Genomic DNA, 14,509 nt, shown 5'->3' on the forward strand with positions numbered 1-14,509 from the left:
TTTCATTATTTAGATACAAAGATGCTGATCATTTGTGTCTGAGGAATGCCATTATTGATGTTTCTACCATGTATATCTTTCTGACCTTGACTTAATCTCTGGAATTTCAAAGTAAGAGTTAATGTTCATCTATTTGTCATTATGTCCATTCTTAATATATGCTAATCAATTGAATTTCACAGTATACTTATGATATAGTTGTTTATACATATCTACTTCGGGATTGAAGGAAAAAAGAAAATTAAGGTAGATGTGATATAGATATTATGTTAATAGAGAGTTAGAAAAGACAATTTGTCAGCCAAAATTGTTGGCTCTTAGGTAGTATCCTGCACTTTTTACTTGGGCAGCATAAAAGCAGAAGAACACAGATATGCATATTTGCACCAATAGGCAGTTAGGGTGTTTGTATAAATGGATAGCTTTAAAATAAGGCAAGACAATTAGAAACACAAATACAATTACTGGAAAGATATGCTAACAAAAATAGCAAAGAGGACATAGAAAATGAAAGGTCTTAGGGTCAATTTTTCACACTTCATAGTGGCTTTTTCTAGAGGTATGGTGAGGAATGATGCAACATCTTTCCCATCTAGTCCTGGCTGTCTTCATTCACACTGCCCGTTCAGCACCCCTACACTTAAATAAGATTTTTCCATATGCTGAGAAAATAAAACGAGTTGATTTTTATTTGCTGATTCATATAAGAAATTGATTTTTCTCTCTCCTTATTCTTCATGTAACTCTATTTTTCTTTATACTAAGTGTCATATGTTCCTAAGAAATAAATTAATACAATTAGTAACTCCAAGTCTATAGTTCTCCTTGACATTGATGACTTTTCACACAGTCACAAACCCAGGAAAATTCATTTTCATAAACATGAGCACAGGACTTGATAGATGGTTTAGCAACCAAAAGCACATGTTATTCTTTCAGAAACCATGGTCCAGTTGCAAGAGCCCAAAAATTAGCTCACAAAAATCTGAAACTCCACTTCTTGGAGTCAGACACCTTCTTTTAGCCTCTAGGGCAGTAGACATGCACATGATACACACACTTGGATGCAAACAAAGCAGAGGTATATAAAATAAATAAATTAATAAAATCAATCATGGAAAACATTAGCACATTCTGTTTACTTCCAATATCTTACTAGATTAATATTTTATCTATCTATCTATTTATCTATCTATCTATCTATATTTACCATATATATATATATATATATATATTAACAGTATGTATGGTATGTTTGTATGCATGTGTGTCCATGAATGAGGTCAGTTTAAGGTTTAAAATATAAAGTAGATATTTATATTTAGGTTTCAATAAAATCTTAAAAATGAACTTTCTTCTTAGTTACAAGCAATAGGTTATTAAATATTTAGACTCCTGTCTTGAGACATTACCATATTATACAAAAAGACAAAATAGAGAATATTGTAGAAGCCCATTTGAAAGTTATTAAATTTAAAACATGCTTGTCACATTCAAAAGAACTCAATATAAGCATTATCCTGTGTCTTGGGATAATTGCTTCATCATTTTCTTATAAGCTTTTTAATAAATGCATACACATCATCTCTTGTCCAATTGGTGAATAAAATATTCATATAAATACACTTTAGGAAGTTTCCTTCTTTCCTTGTTGTTATACTTTTCATTTCCTCAGTTTCTTCCAAGGATCTCAAAAGAAGATCTTCTCAACTAGGGATTGTTGGTTTGCTATAAAAGGAAATGTCAAGAAAATAGCTGGGAAGAAATGGATCACATGATATGTATAGGCCAAGATTTCATAGCTTTGGCTCTGATGTGATTTAAGCTATTCAGGTAAACTGGGAATTCTCATGAATAATTTATGCAGAAATAATATCATGTGAAGTTAAAGTTTCTTAAGAAGAGCATCAACATAGTAGTAGTCTAGCACTTTGAATTTTAGATTTTTTTTTTGATTTTTTTTTCGAGACAGGGTTTCTCCGTAGCTTTTGGTTCCTGTCCCGGAACTAGCTCTTCTAGACCAGGCTGGCCTCGAACTCACAAAGATCCGCCTGCCTCTGCCTCCTGAGTGCTGGAATTAAAGGCATGTGCTACCACCACCCGGCAAGCATTTTGAATTTTGAATAGTAAATATGAAACATACCTTAGGTGATTACTTTACTGTAACAAACTAGTCTTAAAGTAAATTTTATTGTTTTATTTTTCAACACATGGTTTTCACATGTAGTGCTGGCTGTCCTGGAACTCATCATGTAGTCCAAGCTGGCCTCAAACTGAAGAGACTTGCCTGCCTCTGCCTCCTGAGTTATGGGATTAAAGGAATGGACCACCACAGCATGACTTAAATTAAATTTTGATAATAAATTTTTTTTGAATTTGTAAGTCTTATTCTAATCAAGTGAAATGAGTGATTTTTATTTTTGAATCATTTTATTGTAATTGATTATGTTTATTGATTTCTGTATGCTGAATCATCCTGCATGCCTGAAATGATAAACACTTGATTAAGTGAACAAATTTTTTTAATATGTTTTGAATATATTGTACAAGTTTTATTTTTCTTCTCTCATTCCAACCACGGCCTCTGCTCCCTCCACTCCTCACAGTTACTCCCATCCCCTCCCCCCAGATGCATTGCTCATCCTTTTTCTTCAGAAAAGATCAGGCCTCCCAGAGATATCAATTGAACACTGTATAACAAGATACAATAATACTAGGCAAAAACCATCATATCAAGAATGGACAAGACATGCCATTAGGGGGAAAACCATCCAAAAAATAGGGAAAGGTGTCAGCGATGTTAGGAGTACCACAAAAGCCCCAAGCTAAACAGCCCATAATATATATGCAGAGGACTTAGCCCAGACCCATGTAGGCTATATGAGCCCTGCTTAGGTTAATTCTAAGGGCTCTGTTCTTCCAATGTCATCAATGTCTGGCTCCTACAATTCTTCTTTGGCCTTTATCCTCAGGGTTCCCAAGTTCTACCTAATGTTTGTCTGTTGGTGTCTGCATCTTCTTCTATCAGCTTCTGGTAAGCTTCTTTGTTGAAAAATTGGACTAGGCTCTGATAGTAGAACACCATTAGGAATCATTTCATTGACATTTTCCCCCAACATGTTTGACTCTATCCCAAGTCTCTAAGCCATTCAGCTTCTCATTGCTGACAATAGAAGTAGTGTCAGACATGGGCTTGAACTCATAGCATTGACGTCAAGTTAATCCAGTTATGGGTTGTCAGCTACCACAAGTTCTATGCAACCATTACGCCAACATATCTTACAGGCAAGACAGGTTGCAAGTCGAATGTTTTGTGCCTGAATTGGTGTCCCAGTCACACCCCTGGAAGCCTTGTCTGGTTACAAAAGATGGCCAGTTCAAATTTCATCTCCTCCTATTAGGAATATTGCTAAGTCACCCTCCGAAGTTCCAGGAAGTTTCCACTACACTTGAATTTCACATCCCACCTCAAATGTCACCAAATTCTAGTTGATGTTCTCTGTATTCTCTCTTTCCCTTTTTCCCCCAACTGATTCACTCTGTTCCCATTTCCACCTATACTCAGTCATCCCAAAAATTAATTTTATTTCCCCTACTCAGAGATATGTATGAGTATGCCATAGAGCCCTCCTTGTTACTTAGCCTCTCTGGGTCTGTAGTATGATTATTTAAGAGGTAATATCCACTTGATTGAAGACATATCAGGTTTGCCCCACTTAGGCTGAATTTTTTAACAAATAATAATAATTAATCATGTAAATTTATTACATTCTCTTTATTCATTCTTTGATTGAGAGACATCTAGGTTGTTTCTAGTTTCTCACTGTTATGAATAAAACTGCTATGAACGTAGTTGAGAAAAGATTCTTGTGGTAGGATAGAGTGCCTTTTGGGTATATGTCAAATAGTTATATAGCTGGGTCTTGAGGTAGACTGATATCCAATTTTCTGAGAAACTGGCATATTGATTTCCATAATGGCTTTACAAATTTTTGCTCACACCAGCAATGAAGGAGAGCTCTCTTTTGCAACATTATCACCAGAATGAGCTGCCACTTGTGCTTTTGATCTTAGCCATTCTGACAAGTATTAAGATGGAATCTCAAAATAGTTTTGATTTGCATTTCCCTAATGGCTAAGGAATTTGAACCTTTAAGTAATTCTCAGTCTCTTGAAATTCCTTTTATGAGAATTCTCTTTTTAAATCTGCACCCCATTTTTAAATTAGATTATTTAGTTTATTGGTGTCTAATTCTTGAATTATTTCTATATTTTTGTTATTAACTCTGTTGAAAATGCACTTGACAAAAATCTTTTCGATTTTCTAGTCTGTTATTTCATTCTATCAATGGTGTTCTTTGACGTACAGAAACTATTCAGTTTCACAGTGTCCCAATTACTAACTCTTCATCTCAGTTACTTTGGTATTAAGATATTGTTTAGAAAGTTGACTCCTGTGTCAATGCTTTTAAAGATATTTCTCACTTTCTCTTCTTTCAGTTAAGTGTTTCTGGTTTTCTCTTTAGATCTTTGATCCATGTAGACTTGAGTTTTGTTAAAGGTGAAAATAAGGATCTGATTGCACTCCTGTATGTGAAAATATTCAGTTAGACTAGTACTATTTGTTGAAGATGTTTTCAGCTTTCCTTTGAGAATTTCTGATTTCTTTGTCAAAAATCAGGTGTCTATAGGTATGTGTATTTTTGTTTGGGCTCTAAATCTGACTGCATTGTTTGATGTATCTGTTTTTTTAATGACAAGATCATGCAGTTTTTATTATTATTCCTCTGTAGTAGACATTGAAATCAGGGATGGTGCTACCTAAGGAAGTTCTTTTAATGCTCATGATTGCTTTGGCTATACCAGGATTTCTGTTGTTCTTTATGATATTGCTGTCATTTCAATGTCTGTAAAGAGTTGTGTTGGAATTTTTTATTTATTTATTTACTTACTTACTTATTTATTTATTTAAGATTTCTGCCTCTTCCCCGCCGCCGCCTCCCATTTCCCTCCCCCTCCCTCAATCAAGTCCCCCTCCTTGTCAGCCCAAAGAGCAATCAGGGTTCCCTGCCCTGTGGGAAGTCCAAGGACCACCCACCTCCATCCAGGTCTAGTAAGGTGAGCATCCAAACTGCCTAGGCTCCCACAAAGCCAGTACATGCAGTAGGATCAAAAACTCTTTGCCATTGTTCTTGACTTCTCAGCAGTCCTCATTGTCCGCTATGTTCAGCGAGTCTGGTTTTATCCCATGCTTTTTCAGACCCAGGCCAGTTGGCCTTGGTGAGTTCCCAATAGAACATCCCCATTGTCTCAGTGTGTGGGTGCACCCCTCGTGGTCCTGAGTTCCTTGCTCGTGCTCTCTCTCCTTCTGCTCCTGATTTTGACCTTGATGGGAATTGCTTTGAATCTTTGGTTCCTTTTTTGGTAGGATTGCCATTTTTTTTCTCTGCTAGTTATACAGAATCATGAACATAGGATATCTTTCCATCTTCTGGTATCTTCTTCAATTTCTCTTTTAAATACTTGAATATTTGACATACAAGTCTTTCACGTGTTTGGTTTGGGTTACAGCAAGATATTTTATATTGTTTATGACTATTGTAAAGGGAGTTGATTCTCTGATTTCTTTTTCAGTCTGTTTATCATTTGCATAAAGTAGGGCAACTGATTTTTTTTAGTTATTCTTTTATTCAGTCTCTTTGTTAAAGGTGTTTACCAGCTACACAAATCGTATGGTAGAAATTTTTGAATAACATGTATCCTGCAATATCAACAGCAAATAATGATATTTTGACTTATTTTACAATTATATCCCTATTTTTCTCCTTCAGTTGTCTTATTGTTCTAGTTAGAACTTCAAGCGTTATTGAATAGATATGTAGAGATCCTTGTTTTATGATTTTAGTGGAATTGATTTGAGTTTCTTTCCTTTAATTTTATGTTGGCTATAAGCTTGTTATAAATTGCCTTTCTTATACTATATGTGACACATTTATTGCTAGTCCCTCCAAGACTTTTACCATGAAGTAATGCAAGCATAGCCAAGATGAATATATGACAGGAAATAATAAAACTGGAGGCTGAAATAAATATAAAAGAAACTAAGAGAATAATACAAACATCAATGAAACAACAGGTTGGTTGCTTGAGGAATCAATAAGCAATACAAAACTTATTCAAATTATCTAAAAGAAACAGAGAGAAGATTAAAATTAACAAAATATGAAATCAAAGGGTGATACAACATCATACACAAAGGAAATCCAAGGATCACCAAATTAGAAGTTTAAAACTTGTACTCAACAAAATTGGAAAATTTAAAAGAAATGGACAATTTTCTTAATGGGCACCATATACCAAATCTAAATCAAAGTAAGATAAATAACTTAAATAGACCTATACCTTTTACAGAAATAGAATCAATAATTAAACATTTCCCAACCAAAAAGCACTCAGCAGGTATTTTACTGCAGAATTCTACCAGAATTTCAAAGAAGAGTTAATGTTAATACTCATCAAATTATTCCACAAATAGAAACAGAAGGAGCATTGCCAAATTCACTTCATGAAGAAAGAAAATTACAGACCAGTGTCCTTTATAAACCTAGATACAAAAGTACTCCATAAAATCCTCACAAACAAATCCAAGAGCACATCAAATGGTCATCCATCATGATCCAGTGAGCTTCATTCAAGACATGGAAGGTTGGCTCAACATATGAAAATCATTCACTATATTCTTCTATATGAAACGTAAAAGAAACACAAACAAAACAAACAAACAAATGAAAAGCAACACTAGGTGTCTAAAAAGCCTTTCATAAATTTCAACAGCCCTTCATGATATACCAGTATTTTATTGAAAATTTTGGGATCTATGTTCATTAAAGTGATTGACACTTTTATTTAGTCTAATTCTTTTTTTCTCTTGCTGGATATTTATCTAATTTTGCTATCAAGATAACACTGGCTTAATGAAATGAGTCTGGAATGACTTCTCTATTTTCTATTTTTCAGAATAATATGAATAGTATTGACATCAATTTTTCTTTAAAGGAACAATAGATGCATTCAAGAACCCATGTTTGCAAATCTCAGAGTCCCTCTGTGTGCACTTACTCACTATGATACTGCTAAATAGACGTAATATCAACTGCCATCTAAATATCTATCTCTGTGCCCACTGAGTAGAGCAGCTCTGAGACCTCATCAGAAAAGTTGCTTTATAATGGTTAATTGAGAATCTCACAGCTGAAGAAGGTGAAAATAATAAGCATCAGTGGAGTGTTTACCCACAAATGGGACATCTGCTATGTTTCACCATGAGATTATCTCACAAAAACCAGGGATGGAAACAGGGAAGATTGTAAGAGTTGGGGAGGACTGAGATAAAACAGTATTTTCTGGAAACTTTGTAATAATAAACTCACAATATCTGTGGATTCCTAAAAAGAATTGCTTAAGGTCAAGCTAGTTTTCTTGGGCACCTATTTCTCATGCTCAATTGCCTTGCCCAGTCTTGACACAGGGGGTGATATTTGGTTTTATGGTAGTTTGATATGCCATGTTTTGCTGAAACCCATTGGATGTCTGCCCTTTTCTGAGTGATTACAGAGGAAGGATGAATGAGGGGTTTAGTGGTGAAGAGGGGAGGGTAAAGCGAGAGGAGAGGAGGAAGGGGAGGCTGTCATCAGAATGTATAATAAATAATAAAAATTAAGTCTGCCAATATTCTAGCATGGAGACAGGAAGAGTTCATGATCCTCCAACACTAACTGAAGACTTATCAACAGTTGATATCTTGTTGGGAAGTAAGAGCCAGTTTTGTTTAAGAGTGTGCCCCCTAGTAGGTTGAAATTGCAGTTGTCAATGTTCCGACACCTATGCATATATGTATACCACAAATTGGACAATAAATTTTTTATCCACTTCCTTTTTTTTTAATTTTATTTATTTTTATTTTTTCCAAAAGGAAACAAACTATCTCCTTACCAATACAAGTTCCCACTCCCTCCCCTTTCATTACCTCCACTTCCCATCTCTCATTCACTCCTCAGAGAAGGCAAGACACATTGTTTTGGGGAAGGTGCAAGGCACTCCACACTGTATCCAGGCTGAGCAAGCTATCCATCCAAAGAGAATAGGTTCCCAAAAAACCAGTACATGTAACAGGGATAAATTTGAGAGCAAATAGGGGGTTGGGGGTAGAGCGGAGAAGAGTTAGAGGGAGGAATAGTGGAAGACCATGATCAAATTACATAATATAAACAAAATAATACATTAAAAATGACATATTGAAGAAAACAACTGAATTCTGAATGAGACGATTGTCTACATCTCCCAGCACAAGCAAGCCATTGTCAGAATTATCTATCAAAATCGAAGGTATATTATGGTAATGTGGCATCATCTTTGGTGAAAATTACTTGCACGGAACTATTTCACCATGCAGGCTAGGCCTGTACAAAATTAATTATTTATTCAACAAGTGAACAAGAGGAGGATCCAGGAGTAGTACATTTCTAACTGGGATGATAATGGCTTAATCATGTTTTTGTATCCAGCACAGTTTTCCAGAAAAATAAACTATATTGTCAGTTTCAATATCAGTCACAGTTAATATATGTATTTGAGGCAACATGCTACAATAATATACAAATATTTTCGACCTTATTGTTATGCTAAGGAGGAAAATAATCTGAGTATAAAGAACATGTTTGAGGAATTCAGAGATAGCAGTAATATGATTAATAACTGTCTATGATTCTTACAACATTAAACCATTTCAGACTCATTAGCATTTTTCTGCCCCAAGTAACAAAACCATCTGTTTTGCAAAGAACCCTGTGCTTTTTGCTGGAAAATGATGCTATAATATAAAACTCTAATAGCAGAATCTGTCACACATAATACTGTTCGACTTCAATTGAGGTTTGGTCAAGCCGTGTAAGAACAAAGCAACATTTCTTTTTACATTCAGCATATGCGTCTGGTCAACTCTTCTTACCACATAATTTCCTCCTACACTTTTTCTGCTTTGCTACCTTCAACATATTTTCCTGTGCTGTGGCATATATTAAAACTATGATGTCTAAATTATAAGCATCCCTGTCCACGTATCATGGTATTAGGAAATTTCCTTGAAATTACTCATTTTCTTATAATAAAGACAGAAAAATAAAATACATCAATAGCAAATAAGACTAAGCAAAGATATTCAGTACCATTTAGCATTGGAGCCATAAGGGAAGGGAAATCTGAAACCCAGAAAGAGATTCTGTCTGTCAAGATCTAAAAGGCCATATATTGGAAGAAACTCTCCACACTACTATTGACAAGAATGTAGCACAATGGAAACATTTTACTATGACGGTTTTAAAAAGAATGTGGTAAAATGCACAGGGTTGGAGATAGGTCTTAGTGTCAAACTGACTGCACTTCCAGAAGACTGCGTTCAATTCTCATAAAATACATGGCGGTAGCAGCTATCTGTAATTCTAGTTCAATGAGAACACACTCCCTCTTCTGACATGCACTAGCACAGACATGGTACATGAAAATAAAGGCAGGCAAGACAAGAAAACGTGTGTTTTAATAAATAAATAAAATTTATTTAAAAATTTAGGCATTTAATAAATAAATAAAATTAAAAAGTAAGTTAAATATATGACACAATTTTATTAATTACTGCTAAGTAATGCTTTACTGCATGAACATATATCACATTAAATCTGTCTATTCATCTATTGAAGAATATTGATGAATGAACCTGTGTTCAACGCATAATTTGGCTAATATGAACGGTGCTATAACAAACACATGAATAATAACTAACTACATGAATTTCCATGATACATCGTCTTAGGTTCCTTCTGTCACAAGCCAGGAATAAGCTTCATTTTAATTTTATTTTTTTCAAGTATCTATTGATTGTTTCATTCATTGTAATTTTATGTATTTGTGCTTTGGGAGGTGGCCACTTGTTGGTTCCTACTGCCCAGAACAGAAATAAACACTCATAAACTGTATTATTTAAATCACTTCTTGGCCCATTAGCTCTAGCTTCTTACTAGATAACTCTTACATATTAATTTAACCCATCTTCATTAATCTGTGCATCACCACGAGGTCGTGCCTACCAGCAAAGTTCCAGCACCTCTGTTCCAGTGGCTCCATGGCTTTGCTCTAACTGTGCCTTCCTCCTCCCATGCTATAGACCAAGCCAGTTTTTTTTTTATTCATTAACCAATAAAATCAACACATAGACAGAAGGAACTCCCACATCACGCCCCACATTGGGCCGTACATTAGGTGCCAGATGAAGAAGGACACTTTAAAGAAATACTAGCTCAGAATTGAGAATAATATATAGTTAAATATTTATTTATGTGTAGACTCACAAATTAGAATCCTCTGCTGGAACGAGGAAAACAACCGAATCCTACAGCCAGAAAGGGGGCCGGATGCATGCTTTACATTAGCATAAATAATATAAGATGCCACGCCCCAGTGGGTGGGTAACTTAAAGGCTACTGGCTGTAGGATTTCCTACAGCAGTGTGCATATACACATGTAGAAATTAGAGGCAACTGAAGAAGTTGGTTGTCTCCTTCCCCTATGGTGGTCAAAGATTCACACTCATGTTGTCAGATTTATAGCAGGCTCCTTTACATTCTAAGCCATTTACTTCAGTAAAATAAAATCTTCAGTTCCACTGTCAAATGATCGATTGCTTGTTTTTACCTTTACTGTGCTCATATATGGCATCTACCATTATAATAAAAATAGATCAAAATATATATGCTACATGGAATATCTCAAGAAAGAACTTCCTCAAATATGCCAGGAAATATTATTTTGCTCTATGTAAACATGTGCTGGGAAATAAATGCAGAAAAAGAAAATATATAAATGTACAAATATACATAGAAGAGTAATATAAACAAGAAGTGAAGTAATTTAAAGTTAGGAAAATTTTATAAAAATCTCCTATGATGTGATTTTTAAAAGAAATTCTAGGAAATATAGTTTCCACATGGCATCTGTTTTACTACAGAGACAGTTTGGTCCAATGCAAAATCCATGATCATAAATCTATTAAAGCTACTACATAGAAGAAAATATACTAACAAAACATGATTACATATAAATATTTATTATGAAATAAATTTATGTCTAGAAGTGTAGGTATCACTAATAAAATGGAATTACACATTACGATAGATATTATGGAATAAGACTTATTAATGAATCATGTATTGTTCTTCATCATCATGGAATCTTGGTAAGCACCTTTTCATGAAAAAGAACTTTGTCAGTACCCAAGAAATATATATATATATCTGTCTCCTAATACACATGAAGAATGGCATCTTTGACAACTAGGTACAGGCTGAGTTGTAATACAATCAAAGCAGAGGTACAGAGCTTGTACCACTGCTTCTTTAAGCATGATTTGTACTGATGAACATGTTTGTACTTTTCTCATTTGACGTAAAATATTGTATTTGATGAATGAACTTTGTGTTTTTTACTTTGTTTTGCCCAATTTCAATTTAGATGGACATTTGCACCTTTTTAACCTTAAATTCAAGTTAGTCATGTTCCCATAAAAAATCATATTCATATACTTGGACGGGCAGTGGTGGTGCACACCTTTAATCCAAGCACTTGGGAATCAGAAGCAGGTGGATCTCTATGAGTTCTAGGCCAGCCTGGTCTATAAGAGCTGGTTCCAGGACAGGCTCCAAAAGCTACAGAGAAACACTGTCTCAAAAAAAAAAAAAAAACCAAAACAAGAAAAATATGTTTATTTTTCTTTTATTTTAGGACGGCACCTGTGTTCAGACTAAAAAAAAAATGACAGCTTTCAAGGTGCTTATAATCAGTGTTTATAAGTGCTTCAATTGCTTTTGTCCCTGTAGCACATACATTGTAACTCCACTTAAGTGTGTTGCTTCAGGTAGGTGCAAAGTCACATTAATGCTCATGCTATTCCCTGTTGCTTACTAAAATCTAAAGGACTTTTTTTGCTGAGTGTAATCCCAAATATTACATTGAAAACCCAGCATCTAGTTTTTCAGAGTGTGATTTAACTGACACAAGATATTTGAGGAGGTAAGATGGAAATATTGCCATGTACCCAAAGCTATCATGAAAGATACCTCTTACAGAAAGGAGATGAAGACACAAGAAACCCAGGTAATGACACGGGGCAAAGAAAACATTCTGATCAAGCACACAGCAGTCAGAATAAACAATTACCTCATGACACACTAACTGTGAACTTCTGGCCCAAAAAGTATAAGAGATTTTTGGTGGTTTTAAATTACATTTCATGTACTTTGCTCTGATTAAACTAATGGTCTGTAATATCACACTCATTTTCATTTACTTGGTGTTTTGTCTACCTTCTAAGTTTTGTTCTTACAGAAAATAAAAACAGAAAATTATTCATCTCTATTAATTATCTTAATGTGTTATTAATATATGTTATATACATTTATTTGAAAACTCTTCGGTAGCTAATTGAGTTGAAAATTTTTTTGCTTATCTACTTTATATATAACATATTTTTATTTCTTGAATTTGCAATATAATTACATCATTTCCTTTTACTTTTTCTTTCTTCCAAAATTTCCAGTGCAGCCCCTTGTATGTGTTCAGACTCAACAACCTGCTTTCATGTAATTGCATATATGAGAAGAGGCATTATAAAGATTGAAAGACCCCAAGGACCAAGGAATGCACTGTGAAATTCTATCTCCTTCTAATGTTAGAATGACTACACAAAATTGTTCTAACCAGCATGACTTCCTAGAGAAAAAATCAACGGACATGTCAACATAGAAAGGGAAATCTCAGGACGACTTCAACCCTAGTCAAAGAAGTACAGTAACTGAATAATGCCAGGCATGAGAGAAAATATCTTCCCATGGAAAAAGCATTCATTTGTTTAGCCAACACCATGTGATTATCCCTAAGCTCATATGCATGCAGTAAACATTAGGAAGAATGAGGAGGATATATTTACGATGTACTTTTTAAACCTTAGCAAAGAGTAAATTTAACACTTTGTATAATTAGCATAAATACATAGATACTTTAAAATATTGATTTAAAATCATTCTCCAATATTTAGCCCTAGTATAACCCATATTACTAATTTCTCTTTAATTTATATTTGGAAGCTCATTGTTTTGTAATTTATTTTTAATATTTTATGTATTTGTACTATATGTACTATACATCATCTAGCTTCCTCCCTACTGTGGAATAATCCCTTTGTACACTGTGAAGATTTGTCACTGTTATTGGTATAATAAACAAGCTGATTGGCCAGTAACTGAACAGATTAAGATTAGGCAGGAAAGTCAAACTGAAAATTCAGGGAAGAAAAAGGGAGAAATCTGGAGTCACCCACCATACACAGACTTTGCAGAGGGAAAAGAAGATCAATGTGCATGCTAATAAACAAATTAGCACAAAGCAGGTCTTATAAGTAATATAAGCCTCTATGTAGGTTATTTGGGGAATGGCAGGTGGGAGAAACTTCTGACTACATTTCCCTCCAACTTTTCCTGCCCCTGGCTTGCTTCCAAATTCATGGCCTATTCGTGTGTGTGTGTGTGTGTGTGTGTGTGTGTGTGTGTGTGTGCGTGTATGTATGTCCTATTAAATACATTTAGTTTCTTTCATATGTATGTATTTTTAGGTCAGTCCATTACCACATGAAGACTGATTCTCCTTCTCTAGGTACATGTTGCTCTTCAGTATGGTATAAATTTTACAGAATTTTCAAGTGGTATCTAGACAATTGCATACCTATGAATAGGACTCTTTGTATATTGCCATTTTTATTTGGGAAACTAGGCTGAGTATCTCAAAATTGCATTAATGGATTTATTGCATGATGGCAAATCCAGATAACCAGTGTGTTATCTTTGAAAAATATTCCTCTCCCACTTTTTCTCTTCTTCTTCTTCTTCTTCTTCTTCTTCTTCTTCTTCTTCTTCTTCTTCTTCTTCTTCTTCTTCTTCTTCTTCTTCTTCTTCCTTTTTGAGACAGGTATTATATAGAACGAGTTGTCTTCAGACTTCCTCAAGATAGCTATGGGAATCAAACCACACAGTTTTGCGAATGTTCATTCTATAACGTAGGTGGACAGAGGTAGAAAGAAATAGTCTTAAAGTACATCTCTTCCCATCCAGGGCACAACCCCAGATAACAAGTTTCTCCAACTAGGCCCTTTTTCCTCATATTAATCACCTTTCCATAATATTGTCATCTTTCTCATCAGAGAATTAGTAACCTAATTAAATCCGGTCCATCAAGATTCTATCACCTGGTATAAGCCTGCAATCTTTGAAACAAGACATTTTCAGAGAGATCAGATTCAAACTATAATGAATAGGTAGAATAATTTGCTCAGGATAATTGGCATAATATTTTAAAAGTAAATATACAAATTTAATATTTATCTTTTCTAGATAAATTTCATGCAAAAAAT

This window comes from Microtus pennsylvanicus, chromosome 5 (genome assembly GCF_037038515.1).
Source record: "Microtus pennsylvanicus isolate mMicPen1 chromosome 5, mMicPen1.hap1, whole genome shotgun sequence".
NCBI lineage: Eukaryota > Metazoa > Chordata > Mammalia > Rodentia > Cricetidae > Microtus > Microtus pennsylvanicus.